Genomic DNA, 24,307 nt, shown 5'->3' with positions numbered 1-24,307 from the left:
CCTTGAAAATGACGTACGACCACCTAAACTTCCGGAAATCACTAAAAACCAACCTGTTTAAAAAGGCATACCCTACCGATTAAATGCCTAATCTCTGCAACACAACCAAACTAAAGCACGTAATGGACATAACACAACTCTTCCGTTCTCCGAGTCCCTAATGTGGCTGTGCCACATGAACTTGAACTTACCATAACATCACCCTGTATTTGTTCACACCGGAGCCTGCAAAGGCCTCTCCAGCAGTGGCATACCAAGGGGGGGGGGGCGGTGGGGGCGGTCCGCCCCGGGTGCACGCCGCTGGGGGGGTGCCGTGGCGCGCGCCTGTTGCTTGCCCCTGTCTCTGAGTTCGCAATTCGCATGTGTTCACTGCTCCCTCTGAGTCTGCCCCGGAACAGGTTACTTCCTGTTCCAGGGCAGACTCAGAGGGAGCAGTGAACACATGCAAATTGCGAACTCAAAGACAGGGCAACAGGCGCGCCGCAGCACCCCCTCCAGCGGTGTGCACCCGGGGGGGGGGGTCATTTCGCTGGGGGGGGGGAGAGGTGTTATTTTGTTGTGGGGGGGGGGGCGCATTGGCGATCCGCCCCGGGTGTCAGCCAGCGTCGGAACGCCACTGCTCTCCAGTACTATGTGAGCCACATTGAGCCTACAAATAGGTGGGAAAATGTGGGATATAAATGTAACAAATAAATAAATAAATAAATAAATAATGAGCAGCAGAACATTACAGACATTTGACAAAATTGCAAAGGAAATTGCTGTTGTCTTTGTCTACGGATTTAACACTACTGCTTTCCCCATTTTGGTAGGTTCAACTAAGATCCTGGACTATGTGATAATCTTTCATTTACGGGACTGGAAAGTGTTCACTTCCAGATGTATCTTGTTGCCTTCAGTAATGATGATTTCACTGTGTTTATAGAAATCAAACAAAATAAAACATGGAAAAGAGAATAAGATGATCCCTTTTTTATTGGACATAACTTAATACATTTCTTGATTAGCTTTCGAAGGTTGCCCTTCTTCGTCAGATCGGAAATAAGCAAATGTGCTAGCTGACAGTGTATATAAGTGAAAACATTCAAGCATTACTATGACAGTAAAATAGATCCCATTGGAGATTCTACATGGAATGTTGCTACTATTGGAGATTCTACATGGAATGTTGCTATTCCACTAGCAACATTCCATGCAGAAGGCTGCGCAGGCTTCTGTTTCTGTGAGTCTGACGTCCTGCAGGACGTCAGACTCACAGAAGCAGAAGCCTGCGCGGCCACATTGGTGATCTGCAAGGGCCGACTTCTACATGGAATGTTGCTAGTGGAATAGCAACATTCCATGTAGAATCTATAGAAATCAAACCAAATAAAACATGGAAAAGAAAATAAGATGATACCTTTTTTATTGGACATAACTTAATACATTTCTTGATTAGCTTTCGAAGGTTGCCCTTCTTCCTCAGATCGAAAATAAGCAAATGTGCTAGCTGACAGTGTATATAAGTGAAAACATTCAAGCATTATTATGATAGTCTGACAGGGTGGGAGGATGGGGGTGGGTAGGAGGTATGCATGGGGACATCAAAGCATATCACTGATATTCTAACAGGATGGGTGTGGATAGGTGAGGGGTGGGGTGAGCAACAGAGACATACAGCTTTATGGTTTATAATGGGCTAGGAACCCCAGATCCTTGTTAAGTCCTTTCTGTTGGATGTTAAAATATTCAATCATTCTGACTTCAAAGGTCTTACGTTGTTGTATGGTTTTAAAGTTACCTTTCAGTATTCTCACTGTGAAATCACTGATACAGTGTCCTGGTTCTGTGAAGTGCTGTCCCACCGGGGTGGGGGCCCTATAACTATAACTGTGTTTATAGAAATAAAAAAAAAAAAAAAGGTACAGACTAAGCCTAAAACAGAGTAAAAACAGAGGAACAAACAGCACATTAGTTAAACAACAACATATTTTTGTTCATAATTAAAAAAAAAAACATTTTGAACCTCACTCGCTGGATATTTCAAGGAGTTTCTCTGAGATGTATGGATGCAAGGCAGAGAGCCCTTTGACATTTGTTCAAGGGTCATGGGGTAGTATTACTAGATTTAGGAACTGTCTGTCACAGCTGCAGTTTGCTTCCTGAAGGACACGTGAGTCTCTGGAGACTTTTAAAAATCCCAAATTGAAGCAGAAGTCATTTAAATAGGCTGAAATTCCCGACAGCTCTTCTCGTGCATCCCATTTTGACATAGCGGCAAAGAGCTCGTTTTGTGATGATAAAGGTAAACTTTGCATTTTACAAGAACGTTTGCCTCTAAAACTAATGAGAATTGCAATGAATGCAAGACTGCACGTATCCGAAACCAGAGTACCTATCCAATTAGACATCCATCGGATGCTTATTATTTATCCAGTTGTGACTCTTAGCAACGCAGTGGAGTCTCTGGACTGCATAAAATGGGTTTGAAAAGACAAATTGATAATCCATTGTCTTTTTATTGGAGCATTTACCCTGCAAGGAACAGTGCGCGTGAGGGGAGGGGGTAAGTCCTATGGGAGGACCTTGAAAAGGAGACTTAACGGTCGAGTTAACTAACTGCTGTTTGCCTGCTGTTGGTGACCCTCACCTTGAATCTCCCCACAGTCAGTTCCTTTATCAGGAGCATTTAATAGGATACCGAGCTGGATTTAGTTAGTTTTGAATACTGCGTCACCATGGCAACCTGAAGAACAAGGTTATGTGAGTAAGGTAGCAGCGGTAAAGATGAGTTAAAAAGGTCAGTCCTGCAAGGAAAGATGGGCATTGAGGGAGTATTTAACAAGTCCCAGTAGAGTTGGCATTTGAAAGCCACACCAAGGGGCCTTTTCAGGGGGGAGGAGGAAGAAAGAACCTATGAGTGAGTCCACGGTACTCAATGTTGAGTCTGACAACTGGAAAAAATATAACTAAGGAACACGGGAGGTGGATAGCAAACCTCTTTTTTTTTTCTTCCTCATATTCAGCCCTGGTTACATAGGCCTCAGTGAAGAGTATGTTAACCGCAGCAAACCTCTTTTCAATCACTGCTTGGATACTTGCCCTTGCACCCAGAGGGTAATACAAAAAGCCAAGTCATAGAGACAGGGCCGCCGAGAGACAGAACTGGGCCCGGGGCAGGGCCGCTGCCCCCCCACCCACCCACTCGGGATACAGCTGCCACTAAGGAGGTTAGATAACTGCCGGAGCGGAGCAGGAAGTTGATGTCAACTTCCTGCTTCTCCAGGGACAGAGAGAGGAGAAAGGAGCAGCTGCAGAGCTGACAGCCCATGCTCGAAGGCTGCTGTGGCCCCGCGCTTGCTTTTTAAATTTTTGTTTTTGGTCGCGGCCGCTGCTGCTGAAGAGGAGAAGCAGCAGCGGCCAGGAAATTAATACCGGGTGGAAGGGGGGAGCTGCCGACGCCGTGTCGCAGCGGGAGACTTTCCCGCTTTGGCGGGAGTGCGGGAGATGACCTGCCAAAGTGGGGAGTCTCCCGGTGAATGCGGGAGACTTGGCAGGCCTGGAGTAGCTTCAATCAACCATACAAACTCATACAAACAATAAGTTAAAAAAAAGAACTAACATGGAGGGTGAACAGTTTTCAAGTTTTAAGGGTGGCATACAGAAGCATAGCCGGGTTTTAATTTTAGGGGGATCAGACCTTTTGTAAAATGGGCGTCAGTGTGAAGCTGAAGAACTGATCTGCATAGGCAACATTTTATTCAAAATCCATATGGGGAAGCAGCTGCTCCCCTTGCACCCATCCAGGGGTGTGCTGGTAAATTGTTAACAGGGGGCTCTCTCTCGCCAGCAAAGTAAAAGAGAATTCAGGAGAGGCCCAAGCCCACATTTTGGGATCCATTTGTTAAAGTAGCCATGGAGAACCGGCTCCCAAAATTCTTAAAAACTTAACAAACGGCTCTCGAGAGCCTGTGAGAGCCTGCTCCAGCACACATCATGAAAAGGAGAACTCCTCAAGAACACATATCCCAAGCCAGGGGAGTCCTATCCTACTAAGCAAAGTGGGTCTGAGATTGATATATGTGGAGGGGCATAATCGAACGCAAACGCCTATCTCCATGGGCATTTATCTCCGAGAACGGGTCCGTGAAGGGGCGGGCTGAACCGTATTTTTGAAAAAATGGACGTTTTTGAGCTGGGCATTTGTTTTTTTTTTTAGCGATAATGGAAACTAAAAACGCCCAGCTCAAAAACGTCCTAATCCGAGCCATTTGGTCGTGGGAGGGGCCAGGATTGGTAGTACACTGGCCTCCCTGATATGCCAGGACACCAACTGGGCACCCTAGGTCAATGCAGTGGACTTCAGAAAAAGTTCCCACATGCATAGCTCCCTTACCACGGGTGCTGAGCTCCCAACCCCCCTCCCCCAAAACCCACTACCCACAAATGTACAACACTACCATAGCTCTTAGGGGTGAAGGGGGCACCTACATGTGGGTACAGTGGGTTTTGGAGGCCTCCCATTTACCAGCACAAGTGTTACAGGTGGGGGGGGGGATGGGCCTGGGGCCACCTGGCTGAAGTGCACTGCGGTACCCACTAAAAGTGCTCCAGGGACCTGCATACACGCAGGCCTCTAGGACTGGTTGCTGCTATATAACACTGGCACACCAGTTGACACCTGAAGACTAATCTCTCTGAAAACGTCCTTTATTGGAATAACCGCGTTTACTCACAGTTAACTGCAGATCAGAGGTTGTGCCCCACTGGCAACGAGTCTCCCTGGTACTGAGATGAGCAGTAGGTCAGAGCTGGCAGAATGCTGTACAATGCCCTCTTTCAGCCACATTCAAGGGAAGAACTAAGTTGTCTAACGTGGCTAACACAGGAAAGGGAACTAAAACTGGCTTACAAAAATGGCCACTACCGCATGGACTACAACAGGAAACACAACAGGGCAGTTTTGACATCGACCTTGAAGTAACTGTACACAGAAAGTCAAATATGTTAGCGTTTAACTTTAAAAAAGGAGACTATGATAAAATGAGAAGAACGGTAAAAAAAAAACTTAGGGGGGCAACTGAGAGAGTAAAAACTGTACAACAGGCGTGGACGCTGTTCAAAAATACCATCCTGGAGGCCCAGGCCATACATATTCCGCAAATTAGAAAAGAAAGACGGAAGTCCAAAAGACACCCGGCCTGGTTGAAAAGTGAGGTGAAGGAAGCTATTAGGGCTAAAAGAAACGCCTTCAGAAAATGGAAGAAGGAACCATCTGAAAATAACAAGAAACAGCATAAGGAGTGTCAAAGCAAATGCAAGGCGCAGATTAAGAAGGCCAAGAGGGAGTATGAAAAAAAGATAGCATTAGAGGCAAAAAAACATAGTAAAAATTTTTTTCGGTATATTAAAAGCAGGAAGCCGGCAAAAGAATCGGTTGGGCCGCTGGATGACCGAGGGGTAAAAGGGGCGATCAAGGAAGACAAAGACGTAGCGGAGAGACTGAATGAATTCTTTGCTTCGGTCTTCACCGAGGAAGATTTGGGTGGGTTACCGGTGTCTGAAATGGTATTTCAAGCGGACGAGTCGGAGAAACTTACTGACTTCACGGTAAACCTGGAGGACGTAATGGGGCAGTTTGGCAAACTGAAGAGTAGCAAATCTCCTGGACCGGATGGTATTCATCCTAGAGTACTGATAGAACTGAAAAACGAGCTTGCGGAGCTACTGCTAGTGATATGCAACTTATCCTTAAAATCGAGTGTGGTACCGGAAGATTGGAGGGTGGCCAATGTAACGCCCATTTTTAAAAAAGGCTCCAGGGGAGATCCGGGAAATTATAGACCGGTGAGTCTGACGTCGGTGCCTGGGAAAATGGTAGAGGCTATTATTAAAAACAAAATTACAGAGCACATCCAAGGACATGGATTACTGAGACCAAGTCAGCATGGCTTTTGTGTGGGGAAATCTTGCCTGACCAATTTACTTCAATTCTTTCAAGGAGTGAACAAACATGTGGACAAAGGGGAGTCGGTTGATATTGTGTATCTGGATTTTCAAAAGGCGTTTGACAAGGTACCTCATGAAAGGCTATAGAGGAAATTGGAGGGTCATGGGATAGGAGGAAATGTCCTATTGTGGATTAAAAACTGGTTGAAGGATAGGAAACAGAGAGTGGGGTTAAATGGGCAGTATTCACAATGGAGAAGGGTAGTTAGTGGGGTTCCTCAGGGGTCCGTGCTAGGACCGCTGCTTTTTAATATATTTATAAATGATTTAGAGATGGGAGTAACTAGCGAGGTAATTAAATTTGCTGATGACACAAAGTTATTCAAAGTCGTTAAATCACGACAGGATTGTGAAAAATTACAAGAGGACCCTACGAGACTGGGAGACTGGGCGGCTAAATGGCAGATGATGTTTAATGTGAGCAAGTGCAAGGTGATGCATGTGGGAAAAAAGAACCCGAATTATAGCTACGTCATGCAAGGTTCCACATTAGGAGTTACGGACCAAGAAAGGGATCTGGGTGTCGTCGTCGATAACACACTAAAACCTTCTGCTCAGTGTGCTGCTGCGGCTAAGAAAGCGAATAGAATGTTGGGTATTATTAGGAAAGGTATGGAAAACAGGTGTGAGGATGTTATAATGCCGTTGTATCGCTCCATGGTGCGACCGCACCTTGAGTATTGTGTTTAATTCTGGTCGCCGCATCTCAAGAAAGATATAGTAGAATTGGAAAAGGTGCAGCGAAGGGCGACTAAAATGATAGCGGGGATGGGACGATTTCCCTATGAAGAAAGATTAAGGAGGCTAGGGCTATTCAGCTTGGAGAAAAGACAGCTGAGGGGAGACATGATAGAGGTATATAAAATAATGAGTGGAGTGGAACAGGTGGATGTGAAGCTTCTGTTCACGCTTTCCAAAAATACTAGGACTAGGGGGCATGCGATGAAACTACAGTGTAGTAAATTTAAAACAAATCGGAGAAAATTTTTCTTCACCCAACGTGTAATTAAACTCTGGAATTCGTTGCCGGAGAAAGTGGTGAAGGCGGTTAGCTTAGCAGAGTTTAAAAAGGGGTTGGACGGTTTCCTAAAGGACAAGTCCATAGACCGCTACTAAACGGACTTGGAAAAATCCAAAATTCCAGGAATAACATGTATAGAATGTTTGTACGTTTGGGAAGCTTGCCAGGTGCCCTTGGCCTGGATTGGCCGCTGTCGTGGACAGGATGCTGGGCTCGATGGACCCTTGGTCTTTTCCCAGTATGGCATTACTTATGTACTTATGTACTCTGACCCAGTAGGCAGGGGGAAAAGCACCATGGGAGAAGAGCCTACCAACTACCAACATTGTGAGACTGTAACACAAGCTAATGAAATCACGGAGCCCAATACCCTACACCCACCACAATGCAATGCTGGTGTGACCCTGTAGTGCACCCGAGAGCCACATCTGACCCAGGGAAAGGCTATGACAGGATCGAACACATTCTGCTGTCATGGAGGTGGGTACGGCATACAGGCTGGAAAAAAAGTTTTTAAAGTGGGGTTTTTTTGGTGGGAGGGGTTTAGTGACCACTGGGGGAGTCCGGGGAGGTCATCCCCGATTCCCTCCAGTGGTCATCTGGGCAGTTGGAGCACTTTTTTGGGACTTGTTAGTGAAAAAAAGGGTAAAAAAAAAGTGACCCAAAATCGCGGTAAAAACGCCTTTTTTTTCGATTATCAGCTAAAGACGCCCATCTCTCCTTGGCTGATAACCACACCCCAGTTCCGCCTCCACCACGCCTCCGACACGCCCCCGTCAACTTTATTCGTTTCCGTGATGGAGTGCAGTTGGAAATGCCCAAAATCGGCTTTCGATTATACCGATTTGGGCGCCTTTGCGAGACAAACGTCTATCTCCCGATTTAGGTTGCACTATAGGCGTCTTTCTCTTTCGAAAATAAGCTGGTTAGTAAACCAGACGCTGAATATTTGAGGCATTTGATCTGGAAAAAGGATTTAAGCTTCTGCCTGGAAAAAATGAACATGATGGGAGAAGCTGTCAAACAGCAATCAAACACAGCGAAGATGACAATGAAGACACAAGTAATCACTCTACACGGGCCTGTGTTTCAGCCACCTGGCCTGCCTCAGGAGTCCAAACCCATAAAGGGTGCTGTGCTCAAATTATTATGCACCAAAAGCGATATCAATCAGCAAATGTAAACGAAAGAACAACTGTCACTCAGTTCCTCTTGTCGAGCTTTAGGCGTATTGTCTCTAATGAAGCTGTCAAATGTCATGGAACTTCATGCCATTTCCCCTGCTGTCAACACTCGTAAAATCACTGAGGAGGATACTCTAGAATGGAGCTCTGTGGAACTGAACAGCTCGTTGTCATGCAACTATTGCAGAAGAAAAAGAATTTTGGATTTAGCTCACGCCTTTGTTCAGTTGGAGCTCAAGATGACTTACTTACTGTCCTCAGAGGGCTCACAACCTAAGGGGCCCTTTTACTAAGCTGCCTAGGCGTGACCAACGCACGTCATTTTGGAGTTACCACCCAGCTACCACGTCAGACCTTACCGCTAAGTCAATGGCTGGCGGTAAGGTCTCAGACCCAAAATGGACGCAAACCACTTTTTATTTTGCCGCACGTCCATTTTTGGCAAAAATTTTAAAAAGGCCTTTTTTACAGGTGCGCTGAAAAATGGATCTGTGTGTGCCCAAAACACGTGCCTACACTACTTCAGCCCACTTTTTGGCACACCTTAGTAAAAGGGCCCCTAAGTTTGGGCCTGAGACAATAAAGGGTTAAGTTACTTGCCCAAGATCATGAGGAACTACAGTGGGCTTCCCTGAACCTGGCTTCCCTGGTTCTCAGGCCATTGCTCTACCCATTAGGCCAAAGACTGTTTAAAGCCCTTTCTAAAGTGCTACTAGATGTACGCAGCGCTGTACACTTGAACATGAAGAGACAGTCCCTGCTCGACAGAGCTTTCAATCTAATTAGGCCAGACAAACAGAACAAACAAGAGAAAAGGGAATATTAAATTGAGGATGATAAAATAAGGGTTCTGAACAAGTGAATAAGGGTTAGGAGTTAAAAGCAGCGTCAAAAAGGTGGGCTTTTAGCTTAGATTTGAAGACGGCCAGAGATGGAGCTTGACGTACCGGCTCAGGAAGTCTATTCCAGGCATATGGTGCAGCAAGATAAAAGTAACGGAGTCTGAAGTTAGCGGTGGAGGAGAAGGTTGCAGATAAGAGAGATTTACCCAGTGAACGGAGTTCCCGGGGAGGAATGTAGGGAGAGATGAGAGGGGAGAGGTTCTGAGGAGCTGCAGAGTGAATGCACTTATAGGTCAACAAGAGGAGTTTGAACTGTATGCTGGGCCATTGCTCTTCCTTTTGGCCAATTATGCCAATTATAGTGGCTTGAGATGCCCAGAATAAGTGGAAGGAGTCCTGGTCCACATCTTCCCAGGAGGGGGGATAAACAACCAATTTAATATGCATCAAGGACACTGTCAGCAGAAGAGCAAAAATCTTTGCCACTTGAAAACGAGGAGCTGACAATTGTGTTTACAACCATCAATATCTGTTTGATTGTAGCTTTGTATTATAGAAAGGCCTCAAGTTGTGAGTGTAGGGTTACCATTATGTCCAGATTTACCCAGAAATGTCCTCTTTTTGAGGGCATGTCCGGGCAACCGGGCGGGTTTTGCCAATCTGCCCATTCTGGACAAAAGGGCAGGCTGGTGGGCGGACCGTCCTAGGACGGCCCGCCCACCAGTCTGCCCGTTTGTCCAGAAATCCGGACAAACGGGCAGATTGCTAGCTTCCCCTCCCCTTACTTACTAGTGCCCTGGTGGTCTAGTGACCTCTTCCGCCTTCGGGGCAGGAAAGAGCGAGTGTAGATACTAGCCCTAATGGTGGAGCTACTACCTCCGGCAACCACTCTCATTCAGCAGTGGGCACTATTGCTCTCTACATGCTCATACCATTTCCATTCCAGGTCCGAACACAAATGCAGATACCTCCGGTCTCTTAGCCCTGTGCTTCAGCCTGGAATAGAGTCAGGCAGGTTGGCCGTTTGCTCACTAGAGTCCCCAGTGGTGCAGTTTCATGACATAGCAGAGGCTACACAGCTTGATCCAGGGTTATGTCAGGTCTGTACTTGGGTAACACAAATGTGGTGAAATTAGAAATTAATGTCACAAACTGGGTTACATCTTTTCAAGATAGTCTAATGCTCCTCGGCTATCTTTATTTCTTTTTCTCATCCACTGCTTTTATCTGTGACCTTTAACTCACCTTAATAATTACCCTCCTAAGTAAGCCCACTGCAGGCCTACCACATGCCAATCTGGAGCTACCGCCGGTCCAACGTGGGCATTGGAGGTTAGCTCCACCCCCAGCGCACGGCATTTCCAGCACTAGCCCAAATATTCAAAAAGGATTTCCACAGTGGGTTACCTGGCGAAAATCGGGCAGCACTGCATACTACCCAGTTACCGCTGGGATAGCGTGGGAACCCTTTCCGCCACTTCAATGGGTGGTAATAAGTACTCCCCCCCCCCCCCCCCCGCATGGCCATGTCTTTTTGTCGCCTTTTTACCTGGTGCTAATGCAGGGCCTTTTTTACCGCAGCTTAGTAAAAGGGCCCCTAAGACCTTTTAAAGACCAAGATGGGTCACACATGCATTTCTGATTTCCTGCCTAGACCATGGTAATGTGGTATATGCTGCTCTTTCCTCTATTCACCTTCGTCGGCCTCATTTTATTTATTTATTTATTTGCTGCATTTGTATCCCACATTTTCCCACCTATTTGCAGGCTCAATGTGGCTTACATTATGTCACAAAGGCGGACATCATTAACAGAATACAAAATATTGTTGCAAATAAGGTACAAAGAAAAACAAGTAAATTAGAAGTAATAAGTAACTAATTCGGAATATGTGAGTGGGGGTAAGACAAGGTGTAATGTTCAGTAATGATAATGTGGATTAAGGTGTCTCAATTAAGAGAGTTCAATATTGGCTAGTACTGATGTAGATTAGTCAAGACATTATGGAGGATTCTCTTTGTAAGTCTCTTTGAACAGGTAGGTTTTTAGTTATTTTCGGAAGGTTGCCAGATCATGCCTTGATTTTATGGTGTTAGGTAGTTTATTCCATAGTTGCGTACATGTATAAGAGAAGCTAGATGCATGTAAAGATTTGTACTTAAGACCTCTGCAGTTGGGGTAATGGAGGTTCAAAAAAGTGCGTGATGAACTACTTATATTTCTTGCTGGTAAATCTATTAGGTCTGACATGTATGATGGGGCCTCTTCATGATTGATTTAATGAACCAAGGTGCAGACCTTGAATGTGATACGATCCTTTAATGGGAGCCGATGAAGTTTTTTTTCTGAGGGGTTTAGCACTTTCATACTTTGCTTTCCCGAATATAAGTCTGGCTGCAGTATTACAGAAGGCAGCAGCTCGTTTGCTCTGTAAAGCACAACGACATGATTCTATTTCTCCCGTCTTATCTTCCCTTCATTGGTTGCCAATTAAATATCGGTCTTGGTTTAAAGATTCTGTGTTTAACTGACAAGACACTGCACTGTGGTTCCCCTGCCTATCTTTCCTCTCTTATTATTCCTTACACTCCTTCCCGTTCTCTTCATTCACTTAATTCTAATCATCTGGTTCTCCCTTCTCCTATGATCGTCCTCCAGTTCTTCATTCGGAACTGTCTTTTCCTCGATTCTCTTATTGACCTGTAAGTGCATTCACTCTGCCGCTCCCCAGTACCTCTCCACTCTTGTCTCTCCCTACGCCCCCCCCCCCCTCGGGTACTCCGTTCTGTAGATAAATCTCTCTTAGTTATTTATTTATTTATTTGTTACTTATATCCCACATTTTCCCAATCATGCAGGCGCAATGTGGCTTACAGAGAATTAAATAAGAGTATGAAGTTAAAAGCTTAGGCAAGCATAAAAGAAGCATATAGGGGAGGAGAAACTAACAGCGTGAACTAGGCAGGGTAAGGGACAAGGGATGCATCAATCAACATGGTAAGAGGAATGTCTTTAACAACTTCTTAAAAAGGGCATGGTCCACTTGAGTTTTAAGGTGACGAGGTAGCGTGTTCCAGTGTTTGGGACTCCAATAACGGAAGGACGAGGCGAAGATTTTCTTGTACTTGACACCCTTACAATTCGGAAAATGGAGGTGGAGATAGGACCGAGCAGCAGGGTTGGCATTTCTAGGTGGAAGGTCGATCAAGGGAAGTCTTGCTGCACCTCACGCCTGGAATAGACTTCCCGAGCCTGTGCGTCTAGCCCCGTCTTTGGCCGTTTTCAAGTCCAAACTTAAAGACCACCTCTTTACCACTGCTTTTGACTCCTAACCACCACTCACTTGCCCTGTCCTTTATCCTCACCTCTTTATTCCCCTACCCTTAATTGTTCTGTCTGTCTGCCTGTCTTATCTGGATTGTAAGCTCCTTGAGCAGGGACTGTCTTTTTTTGTATGGTGTACAGCGCTGCTTGTGCCTTGCAGCGCTATAGAACTGATAAGTAGTAGTAGATTCAAAGTTTTGTTAAAAACCCACTTTTTTTCCTTGGCATTTGGCTTCCCACCCGCCCAACCTTAAACGTGGCTAGCTGGTTACCGGTTATCTTGGCAAATAGCTGTTAGTTTGGTTTGTGATTGTCCTGGTCTGATTGTTCTTTCCTTTCAATTTATGGAGTTCTTTTTCTGTTTTGCTATTTAAAAAAAAAATATTGGTTTGTTTTACTTGTAAACTGCTACAATCTTCTTTAGCAGCAGCAGTATATCAAATATTTTAATAAACATAAACAAACAGTCATTTATTTATTTGTTACATTTGTATCCCACATTTTCCCACCTATTTGTAGGCTCAATCAGGCCCGCCAAGAGACTGGGCCGGGCCCGGGACAAGGCCGCCCCCGGGCCCCCGGCCCCGCCCCCACTGCCACCCCCAGGTTGTCACCGCCCCCCCTGAGGGGGGCCCGGCGCCACAGTCCCACCCACCGCCGCAACCGGGCAGGACGTCAGACGCACAGAAGCCCTGCAGAGTACAGCGAAGATCAGCTGAGAGGAGCACGTCTGTGGGCCGCGCATGCCGGAGTCAGAAGACAGCACTTCTCCTGGGGGGGGGTTCGGGTGGAAGGGGCCCGGTGGCGGTATCGGGTGGGACTGCGGTGCCGGGCCCCCCTTGGAGGCCCGGACCCCCGGGAATTTTGTCCCCCCTGTCCCCCCCTCTCGGCGGCCCTGGGCTCAATGTGGCTTACACAGTACCGGAGAGGCCTTTGCAGGCTCCGGTGTGAACAAATACAGGGTGATGTTGTGGTAAGATCAAGTTCATTCAAGTAACAGGGGAAAATGTTTTCTCTAGTCACTTCTCCTTTGTACTGAGTTAGTTGTTTGTTCATTTCTTCTTTTCACTGATTTTTTCCGAGGAGATTTTACTTCTTCCCCGTTTCAGGCTGTAACAAGGAAGGCCCTGTATGCTAAATGAAGTCCTGTTTTAGTTTCCAGAAAGCCAAAGGGGATTTTAAAAAGTTTATTTTGGCAGGGGTCAGGAGAAAGCAGATTTATTAAGTATGAGGGGGGAGGGAGAACTGGTTGTAAACAAAATTTAAGTTGTTTTTCTATGTTATTTAGCAAATAAAACAAAAGCACATACAGAATGGCATTTAAATGAAAGAACCATGCAATGAAATCATTTTCTGGAGGAAATCTGAGACAGTGCTTTTCATGCGCAAGGACAATGACAAACTCACGAAACAATGACACACGGATAACAACAACTGTACATCCTGAATCAATTCACATATGTATAAGGTAAGTACTTTCAACATAAACAGAAGCTAAGTCCAACTGAATGTTGTTTTTAGAGACATTACTCTTATTTGTTACATTTGTACCCTGCGCTTTCCCACTCATGGCAGGCTCAATGCGGCTTACATGGGGCAATGGAGGGTTAAGTGACTTTGCCCAGAGTCACAAGGAGCTGCCTGTGCCTGAAGTGGGAATTGAACTCAGCTCCTCAGGATCAAAGTCCACCACCTTAACCACTAGGCCACTCCTCCACTGTTGCTACTATTTGAGTTTCTACATGGAATGTTGCTATTCCACTAGCAACATTCCATGTAGAAGTCGGCCCTTGCACATCACCTATGTGGCCGCGCAGGCTTCTACATGGAATGTTGCTAGTGGAACAGCAACATTCCATGTAGAATCTTCAATAGTAGGAATGTGTAGAATCTCCAATAGTATCTATTTTATTTTTGTTACATTTGTACCCTGCGCTTTCCCACTCATGGCAGGCTCAATGCAGCTTACATGGGGCAATGGAGGGTTAAGTGACTTGCCCAGAGTCACAAGGAGCTGCCTGTGCCTGAAGTGGGAATTGAACTCAGTTCCTCAGGACCAAAGTCCATCACCCTAACCACTAGGCCACTCCCCCACTCCTTACTGGTGGCTGTTTTAGATTTTTTTTATAGAACATTTGGATATTTGGTCTAGCTTCTGGATTTGGAGAAAACCCAAATGTGAACAAATCTATGTTCACTAAAACCCATCATCAGTAGGACCCAATCAGGCACGTCTATCAGATGCTCCCCATATGCTTTTGGCTCTGCATCCATATGGAACACCCCCGTGTCAGGCAGGGCTAGCGTTTCCTTCCCAGCAATATCGAATGCTGAATCTCACAGAGTTCAGCAAAGTGCAACCACCGAATACCCAGTACTGGCCTTTCAAACTGTTGATACATTGTTATCAGGGATATTTCCGGTAAAATTGTGAGGTTTGCGACTGACTTCAGTGCTGGTAGTTGTTAAGAGCTGGCTCTGTTATATTATTGAGGTTTTTCATTGTTCTCCTTAAACCGAGAGCTTGAATTAACATTAATAATTTGTAAACCACCTCAACAGCATAACTTCATCATAGCGGTGTGCAACATGAAAAAAAAAACAACCCTACAGCCTGAGCAGTCAACGGGTTTTTAAAACGCTGGCCCTGACATTAAAAAAACCACATGCATTCTGTGCCATTATACATAGGGGTTAGCAGTGCTGATTACACCAGTATTCTGCTGACCGCAAGCAATTATAGAGATAGAGACAATATTCAGCCACTATTATGGAAGTGATCAAATTTGCAAATGCCACCAAACTATTCAAGGTTGTTAAAACACGTGCAGACTGTGAATTATTGCAGGAAGACCTTAGGAAATTGGAAGACTGGGCATCCAAATGAAATTTAACGTGGACAAATGCAAGGTGATGCACATTGGAAAGAATAATCCGAATCATAGTTCCCTGATGCTAGGGTCAACCTTGGGGGTCAGCACTGAAGAAAAAGATCTGGGTGTCGTCGTAGATAATACGCTGAAATCTTCTGCTCAGTGTGTGGCGGCAGGCCAAAAAAGCAAACAGGATGCTAAGAATTATTAGGAAAGGGATGGTGAATAAGACCGAAAATATTATAATGCCTTTGTATCGCTCCATGGTGCGCCTGCACCTTGAGTATTGCGTTCAGTTCTGGTCGCTGTGCCCAATCTACGGTGAGGTACCAGAACACGCGCTTGAATTGGTTGATTTACCACCTCGAAACAGAACCAGTTCATCGCGATCTTATCTGAACTTACATTACCCAGACTGCAATGGCTTAAAGTATAAATCAATTTACGCCTCAAACTTCACCTACATTGGCACTCAACTGTGGAACGCCTTTACCCAAATTAACAAAAACTACCCAGAACTACCTAAACTTTAGGAAATCATTGAAAACAGTATTGTTCAAGAAGGTTTACTCCCCAGGTTCAACATAATCAGAATTATCCCTTACTATTATAAGATCCAATAGACTCTAATTACATCTTATCTTTCATATTTACTACTGATTAATTGTTATTCATATCCTACTTCAATACCATCGTTGTTTAACTGTTATTTTTCTTATTCTGCTAAATTTGAAAAATTGTACTTCTTGCATTGTAACGTACTACAATATTTTTGTAAGCCACTTTGAGCCTGCTATCAGTGGGAAAAGGTGGGATACAAATGTGATAAATAAATAAATAAATCCAAGTAACAAGTACCTGGCAGAATCCATGTCTATGTCAAGGTGCACATAGACACGCCAGTTTATGCCTGCCATTGATCTGGTATTAGCTGCTATGCCTAAATTTTAGAGTGCCAAAGAGGCTTTGTACAACTGTTCTATAACAGGTGTGTCTTAATGCCATTATAGAATTAGCATTGAGAATGCTTCTAGAGACCTGCACGGGAACGGGGTTTGCGGGAATCCTGCGGAACCCGCGGGGACAGAGGCAGTTCTGCAGGGATCCCACGGGGACGGAAGCAGTTCCTGTGGGGTTCTCGTGGAAGTGTATGCTGCGCTTGCGTCAGCCTCTCAGCTACCGAGTACCGAGTTCTTTGAGTGCTGTCTCCTCCTCCCTCCTTGCTTTAACAGCACAGATGTGGAAAGTCTCCATTAAGGAGGTGGTAGAGATATCCGTTTTCGCATCCTGTTCAAACTTCTTCTACTAACCTATAAATGTACTCACTCTGCCGCTCCCCAGTATCTCTCCACACTCGTCCTTCCCTACACCCCTTCCCGTGCACTCCGCTCCATGGATAAATCCTTCTTATCTGTTCCCTTCTCCACTACTGCCAACTCCAGACTTCGCGCCTTCTGTCTCGCTGCACCCTACGCCTGGAATAAACTTCCTGAGCCCCTACGTCTTGCCCCATCCTTGGCCACCTTTAAATCTAGACTGAAAACCCACCTCTTTAACATTGCTTTTGACTCGTAACCACTTGTAACCACTCGCCTCCACCTACCCTCCTCTCTTCCTTCCCGTTCACATTAATTGATTTGATTTGCTTACTTTATTTTTTGTCTATTAGATTGTAAGCTCTTTGAGCAGGGACTGTCTTTCTTCTATGTTTGTGCAGCGCTGCGTATGCCTTGTAGCGCTATAGAAATGCTAAATAGTAGTAGTAGTAGTAGTAAATTCAAAAAGGCATGGGATGAACACAGAGGATCTCTAATTAGAAAATGGAAGTTATAAAAAAACCCCCTAAACTTAAATGATTGCATGTGTGCGGATGTGTCGAGTGACACTTAGATGGTGACTCTGGTTGTGATGAACTAGGGCCGATACCGGGCAGACATGTACGGTCTGTGTCTCATATATGGCAATCTGTTTTAGGATGGGCTGGAAAGAGTTTAGACAGCAACTTTAGTGGCTAGGACATGAGGAGAGTGCTGGACAGACTTTTATGGTCTGTGTCCCGCAAATGAGAAGATGAATAGGCTGGAGTGGCCTTTGAGGGCAACTCCAGCAGTTAGATCATAAGGATAGGGCCAGGCGGACTTCTATGGTCTATGTCCCAGAAACGCCACAGAAAGACCATAATCAAGTATATAATATCACATTGTTGATTTAATCATGAATTGATAATGATTGTGACTATTGGGCAGAGTGGATGGACCGATCCGGTTTTTATCTGTTGTCATTTACTATGTTACTATTAATCCTCTCTGCGCCTGGGCTGATGCGCAGACCTCAGCTCTGACATAGGCACGGGCATCAGATGTCACCTGACCAGGCGTATGCATGTGATGATCTCTTAGCACACAGTGCCAGTGAATCAGAGAAGTCTTACATGTGCGCACCAGAGTGTTCCAACTTCCGTTCCTTCCTTGCCTGCAGTGCAGCGGCTCAAACCCAGAGACTGAGAGAGCCGACAGGAATTTTTTTTTTAATGTACCATTAAATTCTTGTGCGACTGGGTGAGGACAGGTTAAATTCTTGCGGGGACGAGTGGGGATGGGTTAGCTTCCCCGCGGGGACAGGCGGGGATGGGTTAGATTCCCTGCGGGGACGAATGGGGATGGGTTGGATTTCTGTCCCCGTGCAACTCTCTACATGTTTCTTTGTCTTGTCTGCATTTAGGCACCACCTATAGTTTTATGCTAAATTGTTCCTGCTGTACACTATCTTGGGTAGATCTTTTCATAAAGATGGTTAATTGATCCCAATACATCAAACATATAAATGACAAGTGAACGACTCACCCGCAAATGCGCAGTAGAGACTTCACTCTCTGTCCCGCCCTCGCGTCAAGACGTGATGACGTCAGAGGGCGGAACAGAGAGGGAAACAGACGCTGCCGCTGCTGCTGCCGCTGGAGCCTGGAGACAAAGGAACATCGCCGGCGCTCCAACCTCCACCCCACCATCCCCGACGTCGTTGTTGCCGCTCCCGCCCCCGTCCGTATAGGGCCCCCTGCACTGACATGACAGCGCCTCTCACCTCTGTGTGGAAGCACTGCAGGCAGCAGCAGAGCGATCTGCTGCTGCCTGCAGCGCTTTCACTTGGAGGTGAGAGGCGCTCTCATGTCAGTGCACGTGGCCCGGCACGGAGCGGGGAGGGAGCAGCGGCGAGGAGGGTAGCTGGACATGGGGGGAGGGCAGGGGGAAGAGAGGAGGGTTGCTGGACATGGGGGGAGGGCAGGGGAGAGAGCAGGGTGGGGGGGAGGCCAAGGGAAAGAGGAGGGTTGCTGGATATGGGGGGACGGCAGGGGAGAGAGGAGGGTCGGTGGACGGGGTGAGGCCAGGGGAGGCAGGATGGCTGCTGGACATGGGGGAGGGCAGGGGAGAGAGCAGGGTTGCTGGTCATGGATCGATGGAGGGCAGGGGAGAGAGGAGGGCTGCTGGATATGGGGGGAGGGCAGGGGAGAGAGGAGGGTTGCTGGACGGGGGGGGGGGGGGGGAGGCCAAGGGAAAGAGGAGGGTTGCTGGATATGGGGGGAGGGCAGAGGAGAGAGGATGGTTGGTGGACAGGGGGAGGCCAGTGGATACAGGAGGGCTGCTGGACATGGGGGGGAGGGTAGGGGAGAGAGCAGGGTTGCTGGACATGGATCAGGGGAGAGAGAAGGTTTGCTGGACATGGATGGATGGAGGTGAGAATTATTACATTTTGCAAAACACAAATCTCGCCCGTTTTAACGGGCTTAATGGCTAGTACATACATAAATGAAGAAAGGAAGATCCTTTTCAATATTGGACCCATAAGTTATAAGCTTAGTGCGCCATCCCTCCCCCCCTCAACACACCAAAATTCCCTGGCTTTACAGCTGTTTCACAGAGCACATGCCATCCTGTGATCATCCCCCTAATTCTGTAAAAGAAGCCAAAAATTACATGGGAAATTTAATTTAATAACAAGCTAATTAGCGCCAACGGTACTAATTAAATTTAATTGAATTTTACAAGCATAAATTTATGTGCAGGATTCGTGCCTAAAGTTTGTACGCCTTGTAGCGCTATAGAAATGCTAAATATTAGTAGTAGTAGTAGTAGTTTATGTGTAATTTGAAAAGGGGGTGTGGAAATGGGAGGGTTATGGGCAGGGATAAGCGCCTAATGTAGGTGTGTGCATTTACACCATGTTTGAGATGGTACAAATGGCCACACCTAAAGTTAGGCATGATTCCTGGGTGTAAGTGCTATTCTATAAACCAGGGGCGTAGCCAGACCTCACGGTGGGAAGGGGCCAGAGCCCGAGGTTGGGGGCACACTTTGAGTGCTGCCCCACTGCCCCCCCACCGCCACGCCTCACCTTCTCGCCCTCCCACCAAAGCCTTCTTCAGCGCGGTCTCTGGCGCAGCTGCGTTCGCTATCTGCCCTCTGCTCTTCTTTCTTCTTGCTCCTCCTGTGCACGCTGACGCTATTATAGAGTTGTTTCACTCTGCAGCTTTTTCGGAGGTGGTTGGCGGCCTGTGATGAAAGCCATTATAGGTGTGTCCACTGAGTTGGTACCCTTGGCTTGTGAGGCCTTTATTTAGATATATATAAGAAGAAACCTTGTCTATATGCACAAGTAATACAAATGATTATTTAGAGCATAGTTTCCATAAGTTTCTTAGTTTATTGCTCTAAGCAGATTTGTTAATTTTCTGTTCTATGTTTGCAATGTTTTTGAATTGTGTGCAACAGTATTCCATGTGTGTAGTTTCAATGGTGCTTCTCGTGCAAGACAGAAGGATTCATTCATCTGTGCATGCATCAATCTTAGCAACAAGGAAGGGGATTTTTTTGCTCAACAAAGAGCCAGCTGCAGGCAATGTAGTATTTACATCTGCATGTGCGAAGCATTTGCCATAAGACAGAGACTACTAGACAAATCTGCCTTTAGCTATGTGGAGGCTGGTTCGTACCTTGTCTTTTGAAATTCTTTAGGCATGCATGAAACAATTTGATTCAAACTCAGGGAAATCTGAACCTAGTTCGTGTTTAAAAAAACAAAATCTGTGGCATCTGATTGGTTTGCAGGAGATCTGGGGCAAATTGATAATCTACTCACTTGCCCTGTACCCTTTTATTCCCACCTCTTTAATTTCAATTCCTCTTAGCTGTTCTGTCTGTCTGCCTGTCCTATTTAGATTGTGAGCTCTTTCAGCAGGGACTGTCTTTTCATGTATGGTGTACAGCGCTGCGTATGCCTTGTAGCGCTATAGAAGTGAGAAGTAGTAGTAGATTTTAAAGAGATTAGTAAATTTCCAGTGGCATTCCTAGGGGGGGGGGGCGGTGGGTGTGGTCCGCCCCGGGTGCACGCCGCTGGGGGGGGGGGGGGGTGCTGCGCGCGCCTGCTCTTCGTTCGTTCCATGCTCCCTCTGCCCTGAAACAGGTTACTTCCTGTTCCGGGGCAGAGGGAGCATGGAATGAACGAAAGGCAGGTGCACGCGGCACCCCCCCAGCGGCGTGCACCAGGGGGGTCTTTCGCGGGGGGGGTGTCCTTTTGCCGGGGGGGGGGGGGGTCACGCTGCATCCTGGGAGGGGTGCTGCACCCAGGGGGGCGGGGTGCATCGGCGATCCGCCCCGGGTGTCAGCCCCCCTAGGAACGCCACTGTAAATTTCCATAATTTTTGAACTGTTAGGTGCAGGGCCGGTCCTAGGCAGAGGCGACCGAGGCGGCCGCATAGGGCCCCGTGCTTAAGGGGGCCCCGCGCGGCGCGCCTCACCTCTGCCTCTCCGAGTCGACCCGGCTTGCTTAGGTGCAGACAAGGAAGGTGTTCCAGGAGGTGAACTTTGGGAGGGATCAGAAAGTAACTCATAAAGATTGTATTTTCAAATCCCGTAAGTGTTATTTTCTGTACAAAATCTACCCACACAATAAAGCAGGTCCATGGGTACTTTGTGTCTTTTCACAGATTTCAAAGAGAAACAAATGTATCTTTAAAACTGGGTACAAAGTTTGCGGTTAAAATACCGTCAGCAAACTTTCTCCCAAGCCTGAAATTTGTCCCCTGCAGGCCTGTACAAGAAAGGACAAGAATCAATCAGTCTTCTCTTCCCAGGGAGCTCAAGGTCAAAAGCAACCAAGATTTTTTTTTCCCTCCCTCTCTTTGCTTGTGGCAAAGCATTAGCTGTGAAGGTCAACAACCAATTGTATTATTACCTTTCTCTGAAAAGTTCTATTTGCTCAGACTATATAGCCCTCACCACCCCCCCCCCCCCCTCATTTCCCTGGGTTGGTAGCTTCTGTTGTCATGGCAACAGACTTTGTTTTGAATTGTGTGATGCTGTAGGGAAGCAGCAGGCAGAAGCTACAGCCAGGTAAAATCTCTTCATCTCACCTCTGTGTGCATCAGTTTTTACCTTTTACAGCTGTTTCTCGGCTCCTCTCACATACATGCAAAGAGCCAGTTCCCTCTGGCATGCACTCAATGGATAATTGCAAAGATTACACTAGGCTAAAATGACCTAGGCAGATAGGTAACATACATGAACCCCCCACCCCCTCTTCTGAGACAACGGGGGAATGAAAAATGGGAAATGATTTTAGTGTGTGCATAGGACTTTTGTTTAAATGGAGAAAGTATATACAAGCCTCATTTTTATGGCAGGTGTGGAGTTTGCTCCCACATCAGGATTTACAGTATCACTGGATTCTGTTTTTCTGTGTTTTCCTTTCATGATCTTAAGCAAACCCCCAACCTCAATCAAGGTAAAATACGATCACTGCGACTGTCCGGAATGTGCCACCACCAAGTGAGTGAAGCCAACATTTCAGCAATCATGCTGCAGGCTTTCTTCGGAGTGGCTATAACCCTGTTTTCACCTACCTGGACACGGCACAATCTGGACAGCTGCAATGGTCGTGACAGCAGCCGCGGAAGCCTAAGGGAACAAGGTAAACACATCTTGATGAATGTGCACAAGACATCAGCTCAATATTCAGTCGCTGCAATCAGCGGGTTTAAAAAAAAAATTAATGCTGGCTGTGGAAGTCAAAAATATCCGGATATTCAATGTCACTGCGCTGAATCTCCAGATAACACAGTCAATGCTGGACAGTGCCGTAGCGAGGGCAGCTCACACCCGGGGCGGGTTGCCGCTGCGCACCCCCCCTCGGGTGCAGCACGGCGCACCGTCCCCCCTCTGGAGTGCACCCCCCCCGGAGCGCGTACTTACATTGGAAAGCGGCGAGGGACGGGCGGGAGGGCCGATCCGCCCCGACTGCACGTTGCTGGGAGCTGCGTCGGCTCCGCTGGTTCCCTGCTCTCTCTTCCCTGGAACAGGAAGTAACCTGTTCCGGGGCTGAGGGAGCAGGGAACCAGCGGAGCCGACACCCCCTCAGCGGCGTGCACCCGGGGCGGACCGCCCCACCGCCCCCCCTTCCTACGCCACTGATGCTGGAACTTATCTGCACCCCCCTAATAAGGGACCCTTTTACTAAGCAGCGGTAAGCTCAACATGGGCTTACCGCTCGTTAAACAGGAAGTAGCGCTGGGCTCAGTGGCGATCCTAGGTCAGCTGCCACCCAGAGCGGATCGCCGCTGAGCACCGCCCCCCCGGGTGCAGCGGTGTCCATCCCCCCAGGGTGCAGCATGACACCCCCCCCTGGCGCAATGACACCCCCTCCCCGGCGCATCAACCCCCCCCCCCCCGGGTCCATTCTGGGCTGCTGGAGAGTACAGAGAGCAGCCGCGCGCCTGTCGGCTCCACTGGCTCCCTCTGCCCTGGAACAGGAAGTAACCTGTGCCGGGGCAGAGGGAGCGGGGAACCAGCGGAGCTGACAGGCGCGAGGCTGCTCTCTGCAACCTCCAGCAGCGTGCACCCGGGGCGAACCTCCCCCACCGCCCCGTCCTTGTTACGCCACTGGCTGGGCTACCCCAGCAGCCTGGTGGTACTTCCCACCCCTAGTGCGACGTCATATCCGGCGCTACAAAAATATATTTATTTTTGTAGCGCTGGAGTGTACCCGGCGGTAATCAGGTAGTGCTGTGTGCTGCACGGTTACCGCTGGTTTAGCGCGGGAGACTCTACTGCCATCTCAATGCGTGGCAGTAAGGGCTCCCCCCCCCTAAAAAAATGGCTGGGCGGCAAGTGCTTTACTTGCCGCATGACCATTTCCTCCAGGAAAGAGAGATTTCCCTTTTACCCTCTGCAGTAAAAGGGGGCCTTGGCGTGCATGAAAAACATGCGCCGATGCCAGTGCAGGCCTCCTTTTGCCGCAGTTTGGTAAAAGGCGCCCTAAATGTGCATGATTTTGCATTTAGGACTAGATACTATTATATGATGTCTGAAAAATTGGCGCTGAAATGAAATAAGACTAGGAGGGGCATTTTCGTAAGGGGTGTCCAAGTTTTGATGAGGACGTCCTCGCAAAACTTCCCCATTCAGGGGTGGGAAAAACCTGTATTTTTGAAACAAGATGGATGTCCATCTTTCATTTCGATAATACGGTCAGGGACGCCCAAATCCTGAAATTTGGTCGTCCTTAGAGATGGTCATCCCTAGACTTGGTTGTTTCTGATTTTCGGTGATAATGAAAACCAAGGACGTCCATGTCAGAAACGACCAAGTGCAATCCATTTGGTTGTGGGAGGAGCCAGCATTTGTACTGCACTGGTCCCTCTGACATGCCAGGACACCAACCGGGCATCCTAGGGGGCACTGCATTGGACTTCATAAATTGCTCCCAGGTACATAGCTCCCTTACCTTGTGTGCTGAGCCCCCCAAAATCCCCCCAAAACCCACTACCCACAACTGTACTCCACTACCATAGCCCAGGGGGGCACATAGATGTGGGTACAGTGGGTTTGTGGTGGGTTTTGGAGGGCTCGCTGTTTCCTCCACAAATGTAACAGGTGGGGGGGGGGGGGGGAATGGGCCTGGGTCCGCCTGCCTGAAGTGCACTGCACCCACTAAAACTGCTCCAGGGACCTGCATACTGCTGTCATGGACCTGAGTATGACATCTGAGGCTGGCAATCAATATTTTGAAAGATGTTTTTTGAGG

The sequence above is a fragment of the Microcaecilia unicolor genome, chromosome 1 (genome assembly GCF_901765095.1).
Source record: "Microcaecilia unicolor chromosome 1, aMicUni1.1, whole genome shotgun sequence".
Taxonomy (NCBI): domain Eukaryota; kingdom Metazoa; phylum Chordata; class Amphibia; order Gymnophiona; family Siphonopidae; genus Microcaecilia; species Microcaecilia unicolor.
The sequence above is the reverse complement of the archived record's forward strand: the minus strand, read 5'-3'. Positions refer to the sequence as shown.